General features: G+C 45.2%; 1 long non-coding RNA gene across 2 annotated transcripts in view; it reads right to left on the minus strand.

Annotated features, from left to right (window-relative positions):
• Positions 1 to 21,909, minus strand: part of LOC140731935 (uncharacterized) — a 70,422-nt gene extending 48,513 nt beyond the window's left edge. Inside the window, exons 1-2 of one of the 2 annotated variants that reach the window (XR_012099944.1) lie at positions 21,336 to 21,909; positions 4,494 to 4,647 (exon numbers count right to left, since the gene is read on the minus strand). This is a non-coding gene — a long non-coding RNA (uncharacterized lncRNA). The remainder of the gene's footprint in view (positions 1 to 4,493; positions 4,648 to 21,335) is intronic. The other variant, XR_012099947.1, reaches the window with a different exon arrangement.
• Between the last annotated feature and the right edge of the window lie 5,037 nt (positions 21,910 to 26,946).

Consider the following 26,946-nt stretch of genomic DNA (forward strand, 5'->3'; position numbering starts at 1 on the left):
AGTCGATGTTTAGGGATCTCTTGCAGGATGTTAGGGATAAATTTGTCCCAGTGAGGAAGATAGAGAATGGTAGGATGAAGGAACCATGGGTGACAAGGGAGGTGGAAACTCTAGTCAGGTGGAAGAAGGCAGCATACATGAGGTTTAGGAAGCAAGGATCAGATGAGTCTATTGAGGAATACAGGGTAGCAAGAAAGCTTAAGAAGGGGCTGAGAAGAGCAAGAAGGGGGTATGAGAAGGTCGTGGCGAGTAGGGTAAAGGAAAACCCCAAGGCATTCTTCAATTATGTGAAGAACAAAAGGATGACAGAAGTGAAGGTAGGACCAATTACAGATAAAGGTGGGAAGATGTGCCTGGAGGCACAGGAAGTGAGCGAGGTCCTCAATGAATACTTCTCTTCGGTATTCACCAACGAGAGGGAACTTGATGACGGTGAGGACAATATGATTGAGGTTGATGTTCCGGAGCATGTTGATATTAAGGGAGAGGAGCTGTTGGAGTTGTTAAAATACATTAGGACGGATAAGTCCCCGGGGCCTGACGGAATATTCCCCAGGCTGCTCCACGAGGCGAGGGAAGAGATTGCTGAGCCTCTGGCTAGGATCTTTTTGTCCTCGTTGTCCATGGGAATGGTACCGGAAGATTGGAGAGAGGCGAATGTTGTCCCCTTGTTCAAGAAAGGTAGTAGGGATAGTCCAGGTAATTATAGACCAGTGAGCCTTACGTCTGTGGTGGAAAAGCTGTTGGAAAAGATTCTTAGAGATTCTTAGAGATAGAGATCTATGGGCATTTAGAGAATCATGTTCTGATGAGGGACAGCCAGCATGGCTTTGTGAAGGGCAGATCGTGTCTAACAAGCCTGATAGAGTTCTTTCAGGATGTGACCAGGCATATAGATGAGGGTAGTGCAGTGGATGTGATCTACATGGATTTTAGTAAGGCTTTTGACAAGGTTCCACATGGTAGGCTTATTCAGAAAGTCAGAAGGCATGGGATCCAGGGATGTTTGGCCAGGTGGATTCAGAATTGGCTTGCCTGCAGAAGGCAGAGGGTCGTGGTGGAAGGAGTATTTTCAGATTGGAGGGTTGTGACTAGTGGTGTCCCAGAAGGCTCTGTTCTGGGACCTCTACTTTTCATGATTTTTATTAACGATCTGGATGTGGGGGTAGAAGGGTGAGTTGGCAAGTTTGCAGATGACACAAAGTTTGTTGGTGTTGTAGATAGTGTAGAGGATTGACGAAGATTGCAGAGAGACATTGATAGGATGCAGAAGTGGGCTCAGAAGTGGCAGATGGAGTTCAACCCGGAGAAGTGTGAGGTGGTACACTTTGGAAGGACAAACTCCAAGGCAGAGTACAAAGTAAATGGCAGGATACTTGGTAGTGTGGAGGAGCAGAGGGATCTAGGGGAACATGTCCACAGATCCCTGAAAGTTGCCTCAGAGGTAGATAGGGTAGTTAAGAAAGCTTATGGGGTGTTAGCTTTCAGAAGTCGAAGGATAGAATTTAAGAGTCGTGATGCAATGATGCAGCTGTATAAAACTCTGGTTAGGCCACACTTGATGTACTGTGTCCATTTCTGGTCACTTCACTACAGGAAATATGTGTAAACTATAGAAAGTGTGCAGAGGAGATTTACAAGGATGTTGCCTGGATTGGGGAGCATGCCTTATGAGAATAGCTTAAGTAAACCTGGCCTTTTCTCCTTGGAGCGATGGAGGATGAGAGGTGGCCTGCTGGAGGTGTATAAGATGATGAGAGGCATTGATCGTGTGGATCGTCAGAGGCTTTTTCCCAGGGCTGAAATGACTATCACGAGAAGCCACAGTTTTAGGGTGTTTGGAAGTAGGTACAGTGGAGATGTCAGGGGTAAGATTTTTACGCAGACAGTGGTGAGTGTGTGGAATGGGCTGCTGGCAATGGTGGTGGAGGCGGATACGATAGGGTCTTTTAAGAGACTCCTGGATAGGTACATGGAGCTTCGGAAAATAGAGAGCTATGGAAACCCTGGTTAATTTCTAAGGTAAGTGCATGTTTGTTACAGCATTGTGGGCCTAAAGCCTGTATTGTGCTGTCGTTTTTCTATGTTCAATATATTCTCTACAAATTGATGTGTGTCTGTCTAAGAGCACCTGAACTGCCTGTATTGTATCTGCCTCCACCAACTCCCTTGGCAGCACACTCTGGGCAGCCACTGCTCTCTACAATTTCCAATATCGTTATCCTTCTATATACCAATTTATGTGGAACGTGTGCCCTCTAGTGTTAGACTGGGGGAAGGACACTGGCTGTCTGCTCTCTCTGCCTCTCGTAATCTCATCACTGGGATGAGATGTCTGCAGGGATGGACGGAGGTAAGGTGCTGGACACCACTATGAGTGCAATGTACAGACGGAAATTCCAGGTGAGGCTTCCCATTCCCTACCTGGAGGTTGAAGAGAGCTTCTGGAGGATGTAGGAGCAGAATGAGGCCATTTGGCCCATTGACTCTACTGCTCCATTCAGTCAGGAGTTATACTTCTCAATTCCATCCTCCCACCTTCTCCTCGAGAGGAAAGAGTGGATATCTGTCTGCTGGAATATGGTACTGGACGTCTCCAGTTGATGTCATGATGGGAGAATTTAATTTATCAAATATCAATTGGCATTTCCCTAGAGCGAGGGCTTTAGATGGGGTGGAGTTTGTTAGATGTGTTCAGGAAGGTTTCTTGACACTATATGCAGTTAAGCCGGTAAGAGGAGAGGCTGTACTTGATCTGGTATTGGGAAATGAACCTGGTCAGATGTCAGATCTCTCAGTGAGAGAGCATTTTGGAGATAGTGATCATAATTCTATCTCCTTTACAACAGCACTGGAGAGGGATAGGAACAGACAAGTTAGAAAAGCATTTCATTGGATTAAGGGGAATTATGAGGCTATCAGGCAGGACACTGGAAGCTTCAATTAGAAACAGATGTTCTCAGGGAAAAGTACAGAAGAAATGCGGCAAATGTTCAGGGGATATGTTTGTGGAGTTCTGCGTAGCTACGTTCCAGTGAGACAAGGAAGTTTTGGTTGGGTACAGCAACCGTGGTGTACAAAGGCTGTATTAAATCTAGTCAAAAAGAAAAGCTTACAAAAGATTCAAAGAGCTGGGTAATGTTAGCGATCTAGAAGATTATAAGGCTAACAGGAAGGAGCTTGTGAAGGAAATTAGGAGAGTCAGAAGGGGCCATGAGAAGGCCTTGGCAGACAGGATAAAGGAAAACCCCAAGGCATTCTACAAGTATGAGAAGAGCGAGAAGATAAGACATGAAAGAATAGGACCAATCAAGTGGGAATGTGTGTATGGAACTGTTTTCTCCCAGTAGGGAGTAGTTTTTAGTTCCAAGTGCTCCTGTCACGTTTTGTCACCCTGTAACCTTATCCTTCAATCTCTCTGAATTATGGAGGATAGCACATGTATACATGTCTCTCTCCAGCAGACCTCATCACATTCATCAGGACTCCAGTATTTCTACTATTTTTTACTGTTTCTTAATTGTACATATGATTTTTTAATGTTCTATCGCTGAGCAGCGTGAACCGTCTTACTGGCCTATCAGAGTTCTCTTTGGGAACTAGTCGACTTCATCAGCATTTCTGATCTGGCTATTGTTCACGATTGCACATAACTAAAAAAATTGGAGGAAATAACAGAGGTACTTAATGAATACTTTACTTCAGTATTCATGATGGAAAAGGATCTTGGTGACTGTAGTGATGACTTGCAGCAGACTGAAAAGCTTGTGCATGTAGATATTAAGAAAGAGGATGTGCTGGAGCTTTTGGAAAACATCAAGTTGGATAAGTCGCCGGGAGTGGGTGAGATGTACCCCAGGCTACTGTGTGGGTGAGGGAGGAGATTGCTGAGCCTGTGGCGATGACCTTTGCATCATCAATGGGGACAGAAGAGGTTCCGGAGGATTGGAGGGTTGAGGATGTTGTTCCTTTGTTCAAGAAAGGAAGTAGAGATAGCCCAGGAAATTATAGACCAGTGAGTCTTACCTCAGTGGTTGGTAAGTCGATGGAGAAGATCCTGAGAGGCAGGATTTATGAACATTTGGAGTGGTATAATGATTAGGAATAGTCAGCATGGCTTTTTCAAGGGTAGGTTGTGCCTTACGAGCCTGAATGAATTTTTGGAGGATGTGACTGAACACATTGATGAAGGTAGAGCAGTAGATGTAGTGTATATGGATTTCAGCAAGACATTTGATAAAGTACCCCATGCAAGGCTTATTGAGAAAGTAACGAGGCATGGGGTACCTTATCAATCATAGAAAACCTACCAACACAATACAGGCACTTTGGTCCACAAAGTTGAGTCGAACATGTCCCCACCTTAGTAATTACTACAGTTACCCATAGCCCTCTAGTTTTCTAAGCTCCATGTACTTATCCAAAAGTCTCTTAAAAGACCCTATCGTATCCGCCTCCACCACCTTTGCCAGCAGCCCATTCCACACACTCACCACTCTCTGGTAAAAAACATTGTTTTGTGGATCCAGAACTGGCTTGCCCACAGAAGGCAAAGAGTGGTTGTATTCTGCATGTAGGTCGGTGACCAGTGGTGTGCCTCAGGGGTCTGTTCTGGGACCCTTAATCTTCATGATTTTTATAAATGACCTGGAAGAGGAAGTGGAGGGATGAGTTAGTAAGTTTGCTGATGGAGCTGTTGTGGATAGTGTGGAGGGCTGTCAGAGGTTACAGCGGGACATTGATAGGATGCAAAACTGGGCTGAGAAGTGGCAGGTGGAGTTCAACCCAGATAATTGTGAAGTGGTTCATTTTAGTAGATGGTGAATATAGTATTAACGGTAAGGCTCTTGGTAGTGTGGAGGATCAGAGGGATCTTGGGGTCCGAGTCCATAGGACACTCAAAGCAGCTGCGCAGGTTGACACTGTGGTTAAGAAGGCGTACGGTGTATTAGCCTTCATCAATCATGGAATTGAATTTAGGAGGTGCGAGGTAATGTTTCAGCTGGTCAGGACCCTGGTCAGACCCCACTTGGAGGACTGTGCTCAGTTCTGGTCGTCTCACTGCAGTAAGGATGTGGAAACCATAGAAAGGGTGCAGAGGAGATTTACATAGATGTTGCCTGGATTGGGGTGCATGCCTTATGAGAATAGGTTGAGTGAACTCGGTCTTTTCTCCTTGGAGCGATGGAGGATGAGAGGTGACCTGATAGAGGTCTATGAGATGATGAGAGGCATTGATCATGTGGATAGTCAAAGGCTTTTTCCCAGGGCTGAAATGGCTGCCACATGCGGGCACAGGTTTAAGGTGTTTCAGAGTAGGTACAGAGGAGACGTCAGGGGTAAGTTTTTTACCAGAGAGTGGTGAGTTCGTGGAATGGGCTGCTGGCAAAGGTTGTGGAGGCAGATACGATAGGGTCTTTTAAGAGACTTTTGGATAGGTACATGGAGCTTAGAAAAATAGAGGGCTATGGGTAACCCTAGTAATTACTAAGGTGGGGACATGTTCGACTCAACTTTGTGGGCCAAAGTGCCTGTATTGTGTTGTAGGTTTTCTATTTTTCTATCTAAAACATAGTATCAAATTAAAAGCTAATTTGTACAAACTCACATAGAGTAGTGGGAGACTGGAGAATTGGGAAAACTTTAAAAAGCAACAGAAACAACTAATCAAGAAATAAGGAAAGGGAAGATAGAGTATGAAAGTAAATTAGCACCAAATATAAAAACAGATAGCACAAGTTTTTATAAATTATAAAGCTGAAGAGGGTGTCTAAAGTCAACTAGGTCCCTTGGAAGTCAAGAAGGGGAAATTGATATTGGGTGATAAGGAAATGGCTGAGGCATTGAACGACTATTATGGTCCTGATGGGATGCATCCCAGGGTGCTGAAGGAATTGGCGGAGGTTATAGTAGACGCGTGGGTAATCATTTATCAAAATTCTCTGGACTCTGGGCAGGTCCCAGCGGATCGGAAGACAGCAAATGTCACGCCACTTTTTAAAAAAGGATATAGGCAAAAGACGGGCAACTATCGGCCAGTTTTCTTAACATCTGTAGTCGGGAAAATGCTTGAAGCTGTCATTAACAAAGAAATAGCGAAACATTTAGAAAGGAGTGGTTACATTAGAGAGACGCAGCATGGATTCAGAAAGGGCAGGTCCTGTTGGACAAACTTACTGGAGTTCTTTGAGGACATAATGAGCGCAGTGGATAGAGGGGAACAGGTGGATGTCATTTACTTGAATTTCCAGAAGGTGTTCGATAAGCTGTCACACAAGAGACTTGTATATAAGATACGGATGCATGGAGTCAGAGGAAGTGTATTGGCATGGATAGTGGATTGGTTAACCAATGGAAGGCAGTGAGTTGGTATAAATGGGTGTTTCTCCGGTTGGCAGTCTGTGGTGAGTGGGGTGCCGTAGTGGTTGGTGCTGTTTACCATTTACATCGATGATTTGGAAGAGGGGACTGAGTGTAGTGTAGAAAAATTTGCTGATGACACTAAACTGAGTGGAAAAGCAAATTGTACACAGGATGTCGAGAGTCTACAGAGGGATATAGATAGGTTAAGTGAGTGGGCCAAGGTCTGGCACCTGGAGTACAACGTTGGTAAATGCGAGATCAGGCACTTTGGAAGGAATAATAGAAGTGCAGATTATTATCGAAATGGTGAAAGATTGCAGCATGCTGTTGTGCAGATGGACTTGGGAGTGCTTGTGCATGAACCACAAAAGGTTGGCTTGAAGGTACAACAGGTTATTAAGAAGGCAAACGGAATGTTGGCCTTCATTGCTAGAGGGATTGAATTCAAGAACACAGAGGTCATGCTGCAACTATACAGGGTACTGGTGAGGCTGCACCTGGGGTACTGTGTGCAGTTCTGGTCTCCAGACTTGAGGAAAGATATACTGGCTTTGGAGGCAGTGCAGAGGAGGTTCACTAAGTTGATTCCAGAGATGAAGGGGTTAACCAATGAGGAGAGATTGAGTCGCCTGGGACTATACTCTCTGGAGTTCAGAAGAATGAGAGGGGATCTTATAGAACATACAAAATTTTGAAAAAGATAGATAAGATAGAAGTAGGAAATTTGTTTCCATTGGTAGCTAGATGAGAACTAGAGGACAATGCCTCAAGATTCGGGGAGAAGATTTAGAATGGAGATGAGGAGAAACTGTTTTTCCCAGAGAGTAGTGAATCTGTGGAATTCTCTGCCCAGGGAAGCAGTTGAGGCTTCCTCACCAAATATATTTAAGAAACAGTTAGATAAGTTTTTTCTGAGAAAGTGAATTAAGGGTTATTGGGGTAAAGGCAGGTAGATGGAGATGAGTTTAGGGACAGATCAGCCATGATCTTATTGAATGGCAGGGCAGGCTCCATGGGCCAGATGGACTACTCCTGCTCCTATTTCTTATATTCTTATAGATTTAAGGTGTTTGGAAGTAGGTACAGAGGAGATATCAGGGGTAAGTTTTTTTGCCAGAGTGGTGAGAGCGTGGAATGGGCTGCTGGCAATGGTGGTGGAGACGGATACGATAGGGTCTTTTAAGAGACTCCTGGACAGGTACATGGTGCTTAGGAAAATAGAGGGCTATGGGTAACCCTAGGTAATTTCTAAAGTGAGTCCATGTTCAGAACAGCATTGTGGGCCAAAAGGCCTGTATTGTGCTGTCGTTTTTCTCTGTTCAATATATTCTCTACAAATTGATGTGTGTCTGTCTAAGAGCACCTGAACTGCCTGTATTGTATCTGCCTCCACCAACTCCCTTGGCAGCACACTCTGGGCAGCCACTGCTCTCTACAATTTCCAATGTCGTTATTCTTCAATATACCAATTTATGTATAAATTACATAAATATAATTATACATAATTATTTACGGGCCCAAATGGCGTCCCGGGACGAGTTCTCTGGGCCTGTGCAAGCGAGCTAGCTGGAGTGTTTGCTGACATCTTCAACTGCTCCCTGCTTCAGTCTAAGATCCCCTCGTGTTTTAAGAAGGCAACGATAATCCCGGTGCCGAAGAAAAGCAAGGTGACATGCCTGAATGACTATCGACCTGTGGCTCTAACATCAATTGCTATGAAGTGCTTGGAGCGATTGGTTATGGCACACATCAACCATAACCTAACGGTCAACCTCGATGCTTTGCAATTCGCCTACCGGAGCAACAGTTCAATGGCAGATGCCATCTCTCTGGCACTACATTCCTCCTTAGAACACCTGGAGAATAAAGACGCATATGTCAGGTTCCTTTACATTGACTACAGATCTGCCTTTAATACCATCATTCCAAATAAACTGATTCCTAAGCTCCGGAACCTGGGTCTTAGCACTCAGATCTGCAGCTGGATCTTCAACTTCCTCACAGACAGGACCCAGGCTGTAAAAATAGGGGACAAGCTCTCCTCTACAATCACTCTGAGCACCGGTGCCCCACAAGGCTGTGTACTCAGCCCCCTGCTGTACTCACTGTACACCCATGACTGTGTAGCCAAGTTTCCATCGAACTCAATATATAAGTTTGCTGATGACACCGCAATTGTAGGCCGTATCTTGGGTAATGATGAGTCTGAGTACAGAGAGGAAATTAAGAACCTGGTGGCATGGTGTAAAGACAATAACCTATCCCTCAATGTCAGCAAGACGAAGGAATTGGTTGTTGATTTCAGAAGGAGTAGCGGACTGCACGATCCCATCTACATCGGTGGTGCGCAGGTGGAACAGGTCAAAAGCTTGTTCCTCGGTGTGAATATCACAAATGACCTGATTTGGTCTAACCAAGCAGAGTCCACTGCCAAGAAGGCCCACCAGCGCCTTTACTTCCTGAGAAAGCTGAAGAAATTTGGCCTGTCCCCTAAAACCCTCACTAATTTTTATAGGTGCACCGTAGAAAGCATTCTTCTAGGATGCATCACGACCTGGTATGGAAGCTGTCCTGTCCAAGACTGGAAGAAGCTGCAGAAGATCGTGAACATAGCCCAGCACATCACACAAACCAATCTTCCATCCTTGGACTCACTTTACACCGCACGCTGTTGGAGCAGTGCTGCCCGGATAATCATGGACAGGACCCACGCAGCCAACACACTTTTTGTCCCTCTTCCCTCCGGGAGAAGGTTCAGGAGCATGAAGACTCGTACGGCCAGATTTGGGAACAGCTTCTTTCCAACTGTGATAAGACTACTGAACAGATCCTGACCCACATCTGGGCCGTGCCTTCCAAATATCCGGACCTGACTTGCACTACCTTACTTTCCCTTTTCTATTTTCTAATTATGATTTATAATTTCAAATTTTTATTATATTTACTTGGATTTGTACTTCAGGGAGCACAAAGCACAGAATTAAATATCGCTGTGATGATTGTACGCTCTTGTATCAATTGTTTGGAGACAATAAAGTATGGGCAAAGTGTGCCCTCTAGTGTTAGACTGGGGAAGGACACCGGCTGTCTGCTCTCTCTGCCTCTCATCATCTCATGACTATCAGGTCTCCCGTCAGATTCCGCAGCTCCACAGAAAACAAATCCAGTTTGTCCAACCTCTCCTTCTCGTTCAATCGAGATAACAGGTTGGAACGTTGTTCATTGGAGTTTATGAGGCTGAGGGGTGACCTTACAGAGGGGTATAAAATCATGAAGAGGATGGATGGGGTGAATGCACAATCTTTCACCCAAGGTGATGGAATGCAGTACCAGAGGGAACGAGCTTGAGGTGAGAGATTTAATGGGAACCTGAGGGACATCATTTTCAATGAGAGGGTGGTCCATACATGGAATGAGCAGCCTGAAGCAGGTACAGTAACAATATGTAAAAGCCTCTCAGAGAGGTACATGGATAGGAAAGGTTTTGGGATAAATGCATGCAAGTGGGACTGGCTCTGATGAGCATCCGGGCTGACAGGGACCAGATGGGCCGAAGGGCCTGTCTCTGTGATGTGTGACTCCGTGTCACCGATCCTGGGAGACAAGCCATGTGGGATAGACGTTCTTCCTGCTCCCGTTGTCCTGAGTTCACAAACCCTCCCCAAAAGACCCGTCCAACCACCGGAGAACGTGGATCTGCAGAGAGCAGCTCACCCCTGAGACAGACCGGCCGTGTTTTACAGCTGTGGTGTGGCCCGGCCCAGACAGGGGAATGTGGGAGACGGGTTGTCTACCCTCCTCAGGCGATGTCTCGGAAGCCCGTGTCTGCTGGGATGGACGGAGGTAAGGTGTGAGACACCACTACGAGTGCTGATGTGCAGACGGTAATTCCAGGTGAGGCTTTCCATTCTCCACCTGGAGGTTGAAGAGAGCTTCTGGACGATGCAGGAGCAGAATGAGACCATTCGGCCCATTGAGATCACTGCTCCATTCAGTCAGGAGTGATATTTCTCAATCCCGTCCTCCCACCCTCTCCTCTAGAGGCAAGAGTGGATATCGGACTGCTGGAATATGATACTGGAGAGATAATAACGGAGGGGGGGAGGGTGGGGGGTGATTGTTGGGTGTAGTCGAAGTATTTTGCATCTGTCTTCACTGTGGAAGACAGCAGCAGTTTGTCAGAACTTCGAGAGTGTCAGGGCAGAAGTGAGTGTTATTACTATTACACAGAAGGTGCTTGGGTAGCTGAAGGTAGATAAGTCACCTGCACCAGGTGGACACTTAGGGTTCTGAAGGAGGTGGCACAATGGATTATGGAGGGACAAGTAGTGACCACTCAGTTAGTCTGACCTCAATGGTTCAGATGATATTGGAGGATGAGGTTTATTGATGATAATGTTCTGGAGTACTGACAGTCAGATGATAAAACAGGCCATAGTCAACATGGTTTCCTTCAGGAGATATCTTTCCTGACAAATCTGATGGGATTTGATAAGGAAATTACAGACAGGACAGACAAGGATGAGTCAGTGGATGTTTCTTATTTGGATTTCCAGAAGGTCTTTGACAAGGTCCCACTCATGAGGCTGCTTAACCGGATAAGAACCCGTGGTTTTACAGGAAAGGTACTAGCATGGATGGAAGATTGGCTGACTGGCAGAAGGTAAAGAGTGGACTTTTCTGTGAGAGTCTGCAGACGGATGTATATATATAGAGAGATATCGATGGATAGATAGAGATAGATAGATAGAGATATAGATATAGATTAAGTGAGTGGGCAAGGGTCTGGCAGATGGAGTACGATGTTGGTAAATGTGAGGTCACCCACTTTGGAAGGAAAAATGAAAGAGCAAATTGCAGCATGCTGCTGAGCTGTGCTTGTGCATGAATCACAAAAGGTTGGTTTGCAGGTACAGCCGGCCATCAAGCAGGGAAATGGGATGTTGGCCTTTATTGCTGGAGAGATTGAATTCAAGAGCAGGGAGGTTATGCTGCAACTGTACAGGGTACTGGTGAGGCCGCACCTGGAGTACTGTGTGCAGTTCTGGTCTCCTTACTTGAGGAAGGATATGCTGGCTTTGGAAGTGGTGCAGAGGAGGTTCACCAAGATGATTCCAGACATGAGCGGGTTAGACTACGAGGAGCGATTGAGTTGCCTGGGAATGTACTCTCTTGAATTCAGAAGAATGAGAGGAGATCTTATAGAAGCATGTAAAATTATGAAAGGGATAGATAAGACAGAGGCAAGAAAGTTGTTTCCACTGGTAGCTGAGATTAGAACTAGTGGACATAGCCTCAAGATTCAGGGAGTATATTTTGGACGGAGACGAGGAGGAACTGCTTTTCTCAAAGAGTGGTGAATCTGTGGAATTCTCTGCACAATGGAGCAGTGGAGGCTACCTCAGTAAATATATTTAAGATAAGGTTGGATGGATTTTTGCATAGCGTGGGAATTAAGGATTATGGGGGAAGGCAGGTAGGAGGAGATGAGTCCATGATCAGATCACCATGATCTGATTGAATGACGGAGCAGGCTCGACGGGCCAGATGGCCAACTCCTGCTCCTATTTCTCATGTTGATTATGTTTATGTTCTTTATTGTCACCTTTCTGTCAGCGTAAACCAGTCTGGTATTCTCCTCCGGTCTCCCTCATTAACAAGGCATTTTCACCCAAACAACTGCCGCTCAATGGAAGCATTTTGTTGGTAATTTTTCTGCATCATCCTCCATAAGAGACTGTTGTGCTTGCAAATCCCAGGAGATCAACATATTCTGAGATACTCAAACCACCCCATCTGGCACCAACAATCACTCCACAGTCAAAGTCACTTTGATCACATTTCCTCCCCTTTCTAATGATTGGTCTGAACAGCAACTGAACCTCTTGACCGTGCCTGCATGCTTTGCTGCATTGAGTTGCTGCCACATGATTGGCTGATTAGATATTTACATTATTGAGCAGATGTACAGGTGTACCGAACACGGGTCACTGAGTGTATTTGAGACAGAGGTTGATTGGTTCAAGATATGTAAGGGGTTAAGAGTTACCTCAAAGATGTTGTGACACAGGAGCAGAATTAGGACATTCAGACGATCAAGTCTACTCTGTCATTCCATCATGGTGGATTTACTATCCTTCTCAACTCCGTTCTTCTACCTTCTCCCACAACTTCTGATGCCCATCCTAATCAACAACCTGAGGTTGTGCCCTCTGGTCCCAGACGTCTGCACCATTGGTAACATCCTCTCCACATCCACTCTATCTAAGCCGTTCAATATTCGATAGGTTTCAATGGGATCTCCCCTCATTCTTCTAAACTCCAGCGAGTACAGGCCCAGAGCCATCAAACACTCCTGATACGTTAACCCTTTCATTCACAGAACCTCCTCTGGGCCCTCTCAGATGCCCGCACAATTTTTCTTAGATGAGGGGCCCAAAACTGCCCATGGTACTCTGTGCAGTCTGACCAATGCCTTTTAAAGGCTCACCATTGCTGTATTCTTGTCCTCTGAAAACGAATGCTAATGCTATATTTGCCTTCCTTACCACTGATTCAAATTCCAAGCTAACATTTAGGGCAGGGTGTCCCAACCTGGGGTCCACAGACACCTCGGTTAATCGTAGGGGTGGGGATCCCCTGCTTTTGAGAATCCTGCACAAGGACTCCCAAGTCCCTTTGCACCTCCTTCACCATTTAGAAAACAGTCCATACTTCTACAAAAGTGCATGTCCATACGCTTCCCAAGATTGTATTCTGTCTGCCACTTCTTTGAGGAAAGAGAAGCAGAATAAAGGGTGTAAAGGTAGGAAGGTAGAAGGGCTAAAGTGGGTGTACTTCAATGCAAGAAGCATCAGGAACAAAGGTGATGAACTGAGAGCTTGGATACATACACGATGTAGTGGCCATTACGGAGACTCGGCTGGCACCAGGGCAGGAATGGATTCTCAATATTCCTGGATTTCAGTGCTTTAAAAGGGATAGAGGGGGGGAAGGGGAGGAAGGGTGGCATTACTGGTCAGGGATACTATTACAGCTGCAGAAAGGGTGGGTAATGTAGCAGGATCCTTTTTTGAGTCAGTATGGGTGGAAGTCAGGAACAGGAAGGGAGCAGTTACTCTACTGGGGATATTCTGTAGGCCCCCTGGTGGCAGCAGAAATACCGAGGAGCAGATTGGGAGGCAGAGTTTGGAAAGGTCCAAAAATAACAGGGTTGTTATCATGGGGGACTTTAACTTCCCTAGTATTGATTGGCACTTGATTAGTTCCAAGGGTTTAGATGGGGCAGAATTTGTTAAGTGTGTCCAGGATGGATTCCTGTCACAGTACGTTGACAGGCCGACTAGGGGGAATGCCATACGAGATCTAGTATTAGGTAACGAACCGGGTCAGGTCACAGATCTCTCAGTGGGTGAGCATCTGGGGGACAGTGATCACCGCTCCCTGGTCTTTAGCATTATCATGGAAAAGGATAGAATCCGAGAGGACAGGAAAATTTTTAATTGGGGAATGGCAAATTATGAGGCTATAAGGCTAGAAATTGCGGGTGTGAATTGGGATGATGTTTTTGCAGGGAAACGTACTATGGACATGTGGACGATGTTTAAGGTTCTCTTGCAGGTTGTTAGGGATAAATTTGTCCCGGTGAGGAAGATAGAGAATGGTAGGGTGAAGGAAACATGGGTGACAAGGGAGGTGGAAAATCTAGTCAGGTGGAAGAAGGCAGCATACATGAGGTTTGGGAAGCAAGGATCAGATGGGTCTATTAGGGGATATAGTGTAGCAAGAAAGGAGCTTAAGAAGGGGCTGAGAAGAGCAAGAAGGGGGCATGAGAAGGACTTGGCGAGTAGGGTAAAGGAAAACCCCAAGGCATTCTTCAATTATGTGAAGAACAAAAGGAGGACAGGAGTGAAGGTAGGACCGATTAGAGATAAAAGTGGGAAGATGTGCCTGGAGGCTGTGGAAGTGAGCGAGGTCCTCAATGAATACTTCTCTTCGGTATTCACCACCGAGAGGGAACTTGATGACGGTGAGGACAATATGAGTGAGGTTGATGTTCCGGAGCATGTTCATATTAAGGGAGAGGAGGTGTTGGAGTAGTTAAAATACATTACGACGGATAAGTCCCCAGGGACTGACGGAATATTCCCCAGGCTGCTCCACGACTTGAGCGAAGAGATTGCTGAGCCTCTGGCTAGGATCTTTATGTCCTCGTTGTCCACAGGAATGGTACTGGAGGATTGGAAGGAGGTGAATGTTGTCCCCTTGTTCAAAAAAGGTAGTAAGGATAGTCCGGGTAATTATAGACCAGTGAGCCTTAAGTCTGTGGTGGGAAAGCTGTTGGAAAAGATTCTTAGAGATAGGATCTATGGGCATTTAGAGAATCATGGTCTGATCAAGGACAGTCAGCATGGCTTTGTGAAGGGCAGATCATGCCTAACAAGCCTGATAGAGTTCTTTGAGGAGGTGACCAGGCATATAGATGAGGGTAGTGCAGTGGATGTGATCTACATGGATTTTAGTAAGGCATTTGACAAGGTTCCACACGGTAGGCTTGTTCAGAAAGTCAGAAGGCATGGGATCCAGGGAAGTTTGGCCAGGTGGATTCAGAATTGGCTTGCCTGCAGAAGGCAGAGGGTTGTGGTGGAGGGAATACTTTCAGATTGGAGGGTTGTGACTAGTGGTGTCCCACAAGGATCTGTTCTGGGACCTCTACTTTTTGTGACTTTTATTAATGACCTGGATGTGGGGGTAGAAGGGTGGGTTGGCAAGTTTGCAGACGACACAAAGGTTGGTGGTGTTGTAGATAGTGTAGAGGATTGTCGAAGATTGCAGAGTGACATTGATAGGATGCAGAAGTGGGCGGAGAAGTGGCAGATGGAGTTCAAACTGGAGAAGTGTGAGGTGGTACACTTTGGAAGGACAAACTCCAAGGCAGAGTACAAAGTAAATGGCAGGATACTTGGTACTGTGGAGGAGCAGAGGGATCTGGGGGTACTTGTCCACAGATCCCTGAAAGTTGCCTCACAGGTAGATAGGGTAGTTAAGAAAGCTTATGGGGTGTTAGCTTTCATATGTAGAGGGGTAGAGTTTAACAGACGTGATGTAATGATGCAGCTCTATAAAACTCTAGTTAGGCCACACTTGGAGTACTGTGTCCAGTTCTGGTCGCCTCACTATAGGAAGGATGTGGAAGCATTGGAAAGGGTACAGAGGAGATTTACCAGGATGCTGCCTGGTTTAGAGAGTATGGATTATGATCAGAGATTAAGGGAGCTAGGGCTTAACTCCTTGGAGAGAAGGAGGCTGAGTGGAGACATGATAGAGGTGTACAAGATATTAAGAGGAATAGACAGAGTGGACAGCCAGTGCCTCTTCCCCAGGGCACCACTGCTCAGTACAAGAGGACATGGCTTTAAGGTAAGGGGAGGGAAGTTCAAGGGGGATATTAGAGGAAGGTTTTTCACTCAGTATTTTCAGGAGTATTTGTGATTGCAGAATGTCCTGCCAATGTTGCAACAACTACGATTCTTTGTCACATTTGTGACGAGTATACACTAAAATCTCAAGGACGGAAATTGACTCCTCTTATTAAGAAAGCCTTTACTGTTCTTTGGGTGGAAAATTGGTGATTCAGACAAAGCCCGGGCTCCTCACGTTGTTGCACAACATGCGCTGTTCATCGTAAAGCTTGGCTCGGAGGTGCTCGGAAGTCAATTCTGTGCTGTCCTGATGATATGGCGGGAGCAGAAGGATCATGTGACAGACTGCTACGTCCGTCTGACCAGCGTGTCTGGTGTCTCGGCTAAAAACAAGAAATCCATTGAGTGCCCCAATCTCCCTTCATCAACCTGCAGACACCCTCACACAAACACACAACCAAAACACACCCTCACACACAACCTATAACTTGTTGCCACAGATGGCTGTGGAGGCCAAGTCACTGGGTATATTTAAGGCAGAGATTGATGGATTGGTCAGGGATGAAGGGATATGGGGAGAAGGCAGGAGATTGGGGCTGAGAGGGAAAAATGGTTCAGCTATGTTGGAATGCTAGAGTAGACTTGATGGGCCAAATGGCCTAATTCTGGTCTTATATTTTATGGTCAATGTCAGGAAAGCCAAGAGCTGATTACAGACTATAGGAGGAAACCGGAGGTACATGAGCCAGTCCTCACTTGGGCATCAGAGGCAGAGGGAGTCAGTTAGGTAAAAATTCCTTGGCGTTAACATATCAGGGGATCTGTTCTGGGACCGGCATGTAAGCGTCATCACAAATGCTCGACAGTACCTCTACTTTCTTACTTGTGTAGATTCACTTGTCACCAAAAACTGAGAAAGTTCTAACGATGTGGAGTGGAGAACATTCCAGCTGGTTGCATCACAGCCTGGTGTGGAAACACCAATGCCCAAGGACGGAAAATGCTGAAGAAAGTGGTGGATACAGTCCAGTCCATCACAGGCATTCCCAGGAATGGGCACATTTACAAGCAACACTGCCACAAGGAAACAGCGTCCATCATCAAAGACCCTCACGGTCCTGCCAACACCCTCATCTCACTGATACAATCAGGCAGAAGGGTCAGAAGCCTTTGGTCCCACACCACCAGCTTCAGGAACAGGTATTACCTTTCAACTATCAGACTCCTGTACCGGCGTGGATAACTTCAGCCTGAACTGATTCTACGACCTACAGGCTCACGTTCAAGGACTCTTTGCAACTCAAGATCTGAGTATTACTGTTTACCTTATTCATTTTCCTTTGAAAACTTTCATTTAACACTTACATAGCTCCTCGGGTTAATAAACCCTTTCAGCGTTTGAGGGGCTTCAACACCTGACTCAGCCACTCCGTGTGCAGGAGCAGAAGGAGCCCAGACTGTGATCCTCTGGGATGGGGAGAGTGTGTTTGCTGGTGAGAGCAGCACTGGATGGGGGAAGGATCATCCATTTGGTGGGGGGAGCACATCTGAGCTGGAGGGAGTGACCGGTTTTAAGGGAGCTGGAAGGAAGTACTTCAGGGCCAATGAGGGAGCATCGGGGGAGGGAGCACCTCTGAGCCAAAGAGGGAGTGGCTGTGGGCTGGGTACAGCAACAGGTAGGCAGCAGGGCCACGAATGGTGGAGACCTCATTTAGATCCCTCCAGACTATTACTTCACATAAGCCATTGGGTGGGAGTGATACACGGTGGGGACAAGGTGTGGCCAAGAGGATTGACATGGCAAGGCAGATGTTGTCTATGGGGGACTTTGAAAAGATGTCACGTTGTAGCTAGTCTGGAAGGTGAGAACACGTGGGATCGAGGGTGAGATAAGGAAATGGACACAATATTGGCCTTGGTGGTTAAGAGTTGCGATGGGAATGGAGTTCCTCTAAAGTGGGGGCCTGTGACCAACGGTGTACCGAAGAGATTGTGCAGTGACCCTCTTGAAATAAGTTCACCCAATCAACAAAGTTGGTGAGGTGGTGCACAGTGAAGAGGGTTATCTCAAAATACACGGAATTCCAGATGACCTGGGGAATAGGGCCAAGGGATGGCAGCTGGAGTTAAACTCGAAAACTTTGCATCTAGTGATCATTATGCCATTAATTTCAAGGCAATGCAAGAGAACACTTAAGAAAGAAACAATGAAGGCTAAAAGAAGGCATGAGGCTGCTCCAACAGACCAAGTCACAGGAGAATCCTAAGGGCTTCTACAGACACAGTATGTTAAGAGCAAAAGGATTGCAAAGGACAAAATTGGTCCACTGAAAGATGACAATGGTAATCTAGGCTTGAAGCCAAAAGAAACGGGGAGATCTGAAATTGATTTTACACATCTGTATCAACTTGGGAGATGGACACAGAGTTGAAAGAAGTGAGGCTAAGCAGCAGTGAGGTCCTGGACCCTGTACAGATTACAGAGGAGGTGCTCACTCCTCACAAGGTATTCCCTCGGATCCTGTCGAATGCAAGTGCTGAAACTGCAGGGGTCCCAGTTAAATCATCCTTAATGACAGGTGAGGTACCAGATGAGTGAAGAATAGCTGATGCTGTTCTGCTGTTTAAGAAAGGCTATAAGAATGAACCAGGAAATTATAGGCCGCTGAGTCTGACATCAGTAGTGGGAAAGTTATCAGACGTTATACTTAGGGACCAGGTATATGAGTATTTAATAGACGGGATCGATTAGGGATAGTCAGGATGGCTTTGTGTGTGGTAGGTCGTGTCTAACCAATCTTACAGAGTTTTTCGAGGAAGTTACCAGGAAAGTTCATGAAGACAAGGCAGTGGATGTTATCTACGTGGACTTCAGCAAGGCCTCTGACAAAGTCCCACATGGGAAGTTGGTCAAGACGGTTCCATCATTTGACATTCAAGATGAGATAGTAAATTGGATTATGGAAGAAGCCAGAGATTGGTAATAATTTCTTCTGTGACCAGTGGACTGCTGTAGGGATCGGTGATGTGTCTGTTGTTGTTTGTCACCTGTATCAACATTCTGGATGATAATGTGGTAAACTGGATCAGCAAATTTGCAGATGACACCAAGATTTGTGTTGTAGTGGACAGTGAGTAAAACGATCATAGCCTGCAGTGGGATCCGTACCAGCTGGAAAAATGGGATGAAAAATGGCAGATGGAATTTCATGCGGACAAGTACGAGGTGTTGAATTTCAGTAGGACCAACCAGGGTACGACTTACATTGAATGCTCCGGCACTGAGGAGTGTGGTGGAACAAAGGGGTCTGGGAATGCACAACCATAATTCATTGAAAGTGTGTGTTGCAGGCAGATTGGGTCCTAAAGAAAGTATTTGGCATATTGGCCTTCATCGGTCAAATTAGTGAGCACAGGAGATGGGTTGCTATGTTCAAGTTTACAGAGAAAATTTACAGGATGTTGCCAGGAGAGGAGACATGAGTTACAAGAAAAGATTGAGTCGGTTATAACTTTATTCCTTGGAACATAGAAGACTGAGGGGAGATTTGATAGAGGTATACAACATTATGAGGGGTTTAGATAGGGTAAATGCAAACAGGTTCTTTCCACTGAGATTGGGTGACACGACAACTGGAGATCATGGGTTAAGGGTGAAAAGTGAAATGTTGAAGGGGAACATGAGGGGAAACCACTTCACCGAGGGAGGTGAGAGTGTGGAACAAGCTGCTGGCAAAAGTGGTGGATGCGATTTTGATTTCAATGTTTACGGGCCTGTTTCTGTGCTTTAGCTTTCTATGACTCCATGATGCTAAGTGTGAGGTGTTGATTTTGGGAAGATATCCCAGGGCAGGGTGCAGACAAAAATGTCAGGGAAATGGAGTTGGTAGATCAGACAGACTTATACATAACACACAACAAAATAAACATTGACATTTGAACAAGTTCAGAATCAGATCTGGTTCATTATCACTGAGATACACATGACATTTTTTTCTGTTGAAGCAGCAACGCAGTGGAATACATAAAAAAGTACAATAAGAATTGTGTAAAAAGTAGATAGTGCAAAAAGGGAGATGATAGTGAGCTGGTGTTCATGGGTTCATGGACCATTCAGACATCTGATGAACATTAGGAAGCTGTTCTAAAACTGTTCTTTAATTTGTAGAGAAATAAACCACAGTAACAGACTCTCCCGATGAACCTGCTCTGCTAAATCACACCCGTCTGACCAATTAACCCATTCATCCGGGTGTCTTTGGAAGGTGGGAGGAAACCTGAAACCTGAACACCTGTCGGATCCCGTGCGGAGACGGGGAGAACATACATCTCCTTACAGACGGTGGTGGGAATCGAACCGGTGTCCCTGGCTCTGTAATAGTGACCTGCTACCCGTTATGCTACTGTTCTGTCCATGATGAGTGTCCGTCCTCAGGCTCTGCTATCTCCTCCCTCACAGCAGTAATGAGGAGAGGGCGTGGTGAGCAAGGTGACTTAGACCATAAGATAGAGGAACAAATTAGGCCATTCGGTTCTTCAAATCCGCTCCACCGTTTGATCATGACTGATCCATTTCCCTCTCGTCTCCATTCGCTTGCCTTCCTCCCGTAATCTTTTACGCCCTGACTTATCAAGAACCTATGAATCTCCACTTTAAATACACCCAGTGGCCTCCACAGCTCCCTGTGGCAATAAATTCCACAGATTCACCACCTTCTGGCTGAAGAAATTCCTCCAGATCTCTGTTCTAAATGGACAACCCTGAGGTTGTGCCCTCTGGTCCTAGGCTCCCTCACTATAGGAAACATCCTCTCCACACCCACTCCATCTTGGCATTTCAACATTCAATAGGATTCAGTGAGATCCTCCCCCACCTTCAATTTCCCTAAATTCCAGCAAGTGCAGGCTCAGAGCCAAACTTTCCTCATTTGAGAAGCCTTACATTGCTGGGATCAATTTCCTGAACCCCCTTTGAACCCTCCCAACATCAGCACATCCTTTCTTAGATAAGGGGAACGAAACTGCTCACAATAATCCGAATGAGGCCTCACCAGAGCCTTATAAAGCCTCAGCATTACATCCCTGCTTTAATAGTCTAGTCCTCTCGAAATGAATGCTAAAATTGCATTTGCCTTCCTTCCCACCGATTCCATCTGCAAGTTAACCTTGGGAATCCTGCACAAGGACTAGCATGTCCTTTTGCACCTCATTTTTTCCCATTTTCTCTCCATTTGGAAAATTGTCATTTCTTTGCCTATTCTCAGAATCAATCCAAGTCCTTCTGCACCCTCTCTCCTTCCACAATTCTACCTGTCCCGCCACATGTCTTTGTATCATCCACAAACTTGGCCACAAAGCCAGCAATTCTGTCAGCCAAATCACTGATATACAATGTACAGAGAAGTAGTCCCAAAACTGACCCCTGAGGAACGGCAGCCAATCAGAAAAGGACCTCTTAATTCCCACTCTTTGCCCCCTTCCAATAGCCAAAGCTCTATCCATGCTCGTATTTCTCCTGAAATGCCATGCACTCTTGCTAAGCTCGCTTACCTTCATACTTCAACTTTTCCTTCCTTGTGGCTGTTGTAGTTGCCCTCTGTTGGTTTTTTCAAATGTTTCCCAGTCCCACTTGGTGGTAAGTTTCACCTCACTAGGACCTTAAAGGAGACACATTTGCAAATTGATAGTCGATAGTGATTGGGTAATCAGGTAATGAACAGCAGCTAATAGAAAGAAGTTGGGGTCAAGCAGGCTGGAGTCTTTGGAGTTGGGAGCTGAGAGGCTCTGGCGTGAAGAGGCTGAGTAAGTGACCCAGGTGTGGGGAGGGGGAGCAGTGAGAAGTCGCAGGTAAGACCTTCCTTAAGATGTTTTATTTTGCTGTTGACCTTTGACATTGTTTCAGTGCAGACAGGAAGGTAGTGTTGGATTAGAGTAACATTGTTCTTTTTCTTCCAGTTTGCTTATAATGTTTATATAATCACCTGTATGAGTAATTGTTCATTGAATTTTCAGTAACAGTAGTACAGGTGATTCTGTACTTTTCCAGAAGCTCCTTTGCAGTGTGTGTCATACAATTGAACCCGACCAGTTGATAGGTTATTCTGTATCACTCGAAACTCTCCAGTCTGAGCTACTTCTGGTAAAAATAATAATCTCTTTGTTCATTGTCTTTCTTTGCCTCTACCTTCCTTACAGTAGACCAAGCTGAGAACCATTATTTTGTTTTGTTATCAACACAGAATAAACAGAGGAGAGGGTCCAGAGAAAGTTCATGAGAATGAGAAAAAAAAGTGCTAATATATCAGGAGCATTTGATGATTCTGGGCCTGTTCTCACTGGAGCTTAAAAGAAAGGAGTTTTGAAAAGTATCAAAGGTTGAGATAGAGTGGACATACAGAGAACGTTTTCTACAGTGGAGCCTTCGATCAGAGGGCACAGCCTCAGAATACAAGGATGTCCTTTTAGAAAAGAGATGATGAGGAATTTATGTAGGCAGAAGTTGGTGAATCTGTAGAAATTTATGGCCAAGTCATTGGGTAAACTTTAGCTGAATTTAACAGATCTTTGATTAGGAAATTACCGAAGATTACGGGGGCAGGCAGGCGAATGCAGTAGAGAGAGAAAATAAATCTGCCATCTTGGAATAGCAGAGCAGAGAGGCCTAATTCAGCTCCTCTGTTTGTGTGTTGATATATTTATTCATTTATATCTGCTGCTTTATCTATTTATGTACTGACTGAGATACAGAGCAAAATAGGCTCTTCGAGGAGTTCGGCCCAGCAAGAATCCTAGCCCAATCACGGGACAGTTTACAATGACCAATCAACCTACCAACCGGTTCCCTTTTGGACTCTGGGTGGAGACCAGAGCACCCGGAGGAAACCCACAGGGTCACAAGGACAACGTACAAGCTCCTTCCTGATAGCGGTGGGAATTGATCCTGGGTCACCTGTACTGTAAAGCGTTGTGCTAACCACCACACTATGGTGCTGTCCTCATGTCTTATGGTCTTGTCTCACCGTCTCCCCGATGACGATATCTGCAGTTTGTGCACCCAGTAGCTACTTGGGACAGTAGTTTGACAGGGGCTGGAGAACTGGAATGGGTGCTGAATGTTCCACCGTTTCAATGTTTGAGAATTGATAGAAGGAGATTAAAGGTGATTGGATCCATTGAGTGTGTATGGGTAAAACTCATCACAATAAAGATGCAATCATTCTGATTGTATCAGGGCTTTTGTCATGGTTGATTTCAGTTACTCCAATATACATTGCTCCTTCGTGGAAGAGATTGCTCCGTAGTGCAAGAGATCAGACAGGACAGAATTTGGTAGATGCATCCAGGAGTGTCTCTTAAAACATAGGTGAGGTGAGGTGGACCTGCTGTTGAGTAATAAGCCTGGCCAGACTGACACATTCCCATGGGAGAATTGTCAGGCGAACACTAACCACAAGTTTTAAGATATCTAACAATAAGGGCAAGTACAAATCGTGCGAGAGTACTAGATTAGAGCACGGCAAATTACAAGACTATTCAGCAGGAACCAGGGAGAGTTAACTGGGAACAGTAGTTTTTAGACAAGTCCATATCTGACCTGTGGAGGGTGTTAAAAAACCAACTTCACAGAGTACAGGACAGGTATGCTCCATGTCAGGAGGACAGGGATGGCAAGGTCAGGGAATCTTGGATGTTGAGAGAAGTGGTGAATTTAGTCAAAAAGAAAAGGAAGCGTAGGTAAGGTTTAGGAAGCCAGATTCCATAATTCTCCTGTTTTTCTCTCCCTCCTTTTTTAAAAAGTGGGGTTACATTAGCCACCCTCCAACCCTCAGGAACTAATCCAGAATCTAAGGAGTTTTGAAAAATTATCACTAATGTATCCACTATTTCTTGGGCTACTTCCTTAAGCACTCTGGGATGCAGACCATCTGGCCCTGGGGATTTATCTGCCTTTAATCCCTTCAATTTACCTAACACCACTTCCCTACCAACATGTATTTCCCTCAGTTCCTCCATCTCACTAGACCCTCGGTCCCTTACTATTTCCGGAAGATTATTTATGTCCTCCTTAGTGAAGAAAGAACCTAAGTAGTTACCGTAGATTCCGGACTACAGAGCACACCTGATTAAAAGCCGCTGGCTCTAATTTTAGAAATAAAATCAATTTTTTAATTGTAAAGACCGCACCGGATTTTAGGCCGCACCGGATTTTCGGCCGCAGGTGTCCCACGGTGTAATATGAGATATTTACACAGAAAGATATTACACGTGAGGATTTTTTAACTTTTAATTAAATCCATATGGTAACAAAAACAAATACATATTGCAAATGCTTTTTTTCGAACCGTGCCCGTAACGCGGCTACTTTTAAATATACGTTGTGTATACTTCTTTACTGAACAACATTCCAATATCTCCTAACGACTGGTAAAAAATATATATACTGCAGCCTACCAGGAAAAGTTATTGATAGCCTTTAACTTAAAAGCAGCGTTTTCGCTCCGCCGCTCCGCCGCTCGACCCCCTCCTTTCCGTTTATTCACAAACGGCGTTTTCCCACAAGACACCGCGAAACCGGGTGTGACGTCATAGCATCCCGCGATGTAGTACAGAAAACAAATATAGTTAAAACTCTTCTAACTTTAACTAGAAAATGAATTACTAAGCGAAAATATTATAAACTAAATAACTGCCATAAGGCAGCACAATGCTTCGAGTGTTTTCCATGTTGATGAGGGTGAGTACAAATGACTGATTTACAATAATTTAATTGTGAAAGTGCGCTTGATTTATCGTACAATTTCATTGGACCTCTGTGAACTACTCATCAATTTTAATGGTCTACTGTTAGGAGGCAAAATGTTTACGAGGCGGCATGAAAAAAATAATGTATTAGCCGCTCCGTATTAAAGGCCGCAAAGTTCAAAGCTGTTCAAAATGTGGGAAAAAAGTAGCGGCTTAAAATCCGGAATCTACGGTATTCAATTGGTCTGCCATATCTTTGTTCCCTATGATCAATTCACCTGTTCCTGTTTGACCTACATTTGTCTTGACCAATCTTTTTCTTTTCACATATCTATAAAAGCTTTTACAGTTAGATTTATGTTCCCTGTCAGCTTTCGCTCATAATCTTTCTTCCCTTTCCTAATTAAGCCCTTGTGTCTCTGAATTTCTCCCAGTCCTCAGGTGTGCCACTTTTTTTTGCTAATTTATATGTTTCTTCTTTGGACTTGATACTATCCCTAACTTCCCTTGTCAGCCACGGGTGCACTACCTTCCCTGGTTTATTCTTTTGCGATCTTTAAATGCTTGCCATTGCATATCCACCGTCAACCCTTTAAGTATCATTTGCCAGTCTATCTTAGCTAATTCACGTCTCATACCTTCAAAGTTTCCCTTCTTTAAGTTCAGGACCTTTGTTTCTGAATTAACTATGTCACTCTCCATCTTAATGAAGAATTCCACCATATTATGGTCACTCTTACCCAAGGTGCCTTGCACGACAAGATTGCTAACTAACCCTTCCTCATTGCTCAATACCCAATCTAGAATGGCCTGCTCTCTAGTTGATTCCTCGACACGTTGTTTCAGAAAACCATCCCACATACATTCCAAGAAATCCTCTTCCTCAGCACCCTTACCAATTTGGTTCACCCAATCTATGTGTAGATTGAAGTCACCTATTATAACTACTGTTCCTTTATTGCACGCATTTCTAATTTCCTGTTTAATGCCATCCCCAACCTCACTACTACTGTTAGGTGGCCTGTACACAACTCCCACCAGCGTTTTCTGCCCCTTAGTGTTATGCAGCTCTACCCATATCGATTCCACATCCTCCAGGCTAATGTCCTTCCTTTCTATTGTGTTAATCTCCTCTCTAACCACCAATGCTACCCCACCTCCTTTTCTTTTCTGTCTATCCCTCCTGAATATTGAATATCCCTGGATGTTGAGCTCCCATCCTTGATCACCCTGGAGCCATGTCTCTGTGATCCCAACTATATCATATTCATTAATAACTATCTGCACATTCAATTCATCCACCTTGTTACGAATGCTCCTCGCATTGACACACAAAGCCTTCAGGCTCGTTTTTACAACACTCTTAGCCCTTATACAATTATGTTGAAAAGTGGCCCTTTTTGCCTTTTGCCCTAGATTTGCCTGCCTGCCACTTTTACTTTTCACCTTACTACTTTTTGCATCTACCCTCATTTTACACCCCTCTGTCTCTCTGCACTTGTTCCCATCCCCCTGCCACATTAGTTTAAATCCTCCTGAACAGCAGTAGCAAACGCTCCTCCTAGGACATTGGTTCCAGTCCAGCCCAGGTGCAGACCGTCCTGTTTATACCGGTCCCACCTCCCCCAGAACTGGTTCCAATCCCCAGAAATTTGAATCCCTCCCTTTTGCACCATTTTTCAAGCCACGTATTCATCTGAAATATCCTCCTATTTCTACTCTGACTAGCACGTGCCGCTGGTAGTAATCCAGAGATTATTACCTTGGTAGTCCTACTTTTTAGTTTATCTCCAAACTCCCTAAATTCACCTTGTAGGACCTCATCCCACGACCACTGGCTGTTCACCCACCCATTCCAGAATGTCCTGCAGCCGCTCAGAGACATCCTTGACCCTTGCACCAGGGAGGCAACATACCATCCCGGAGTCTCGTTTGCGGCCGCAGAAACGCCTATCTATTCCCCTTACAATCGAATCCCCTATCACTATAGCTCTCCCATTCCTTTTCCTTCCCTCCTGTGCCACAGAGCCAGTCATGGTGCCATGAACTCGGCTGCTGCTGCCTTCCCCTGATGAGACATCTGCCCCAACAGTATCCAAAACGGTATCTCTGTTTAGGAGACAGAGATAACGGGATATAACGGAGATAGAGATTGGAATGTGTACCGTCCAATGAAGGGAGAGTTTTTTCTTGTTCTGTGCCTGAGAACGAGGTGTCTGGGTCTTTTGTTTGACGAGAGATGAAGAGAGAATACGCCAGAAAGGAAAGGTCGTAGACAGCAGGACAGAGTGGACTTGGAGTGGAGCCAGGAGTCAACGGAGCCCGGGGAAATCGATGGAGGACCAGCGGGAGGAAACTGTGAGCTCCAACGTGCACATTAGACTGTTTCATTAAAATGGGCCCTTTTCTTTTTGTTTTA

This window comes from Hemitrygon akajei, chromosome 1 (assembly GCF_048418815.1).
Source record: "Hemitrygon akajei chromosome 1, sHemAka1.3, whole genome shotgun sequence".
Classification (NCBI taxonomy): Eukaryota; Metazoa; Chordata; class Chondrichthyes; order Myliobatiformes; family Dasyatidae; genus Hemitrygon; species Hemitrygon akajei.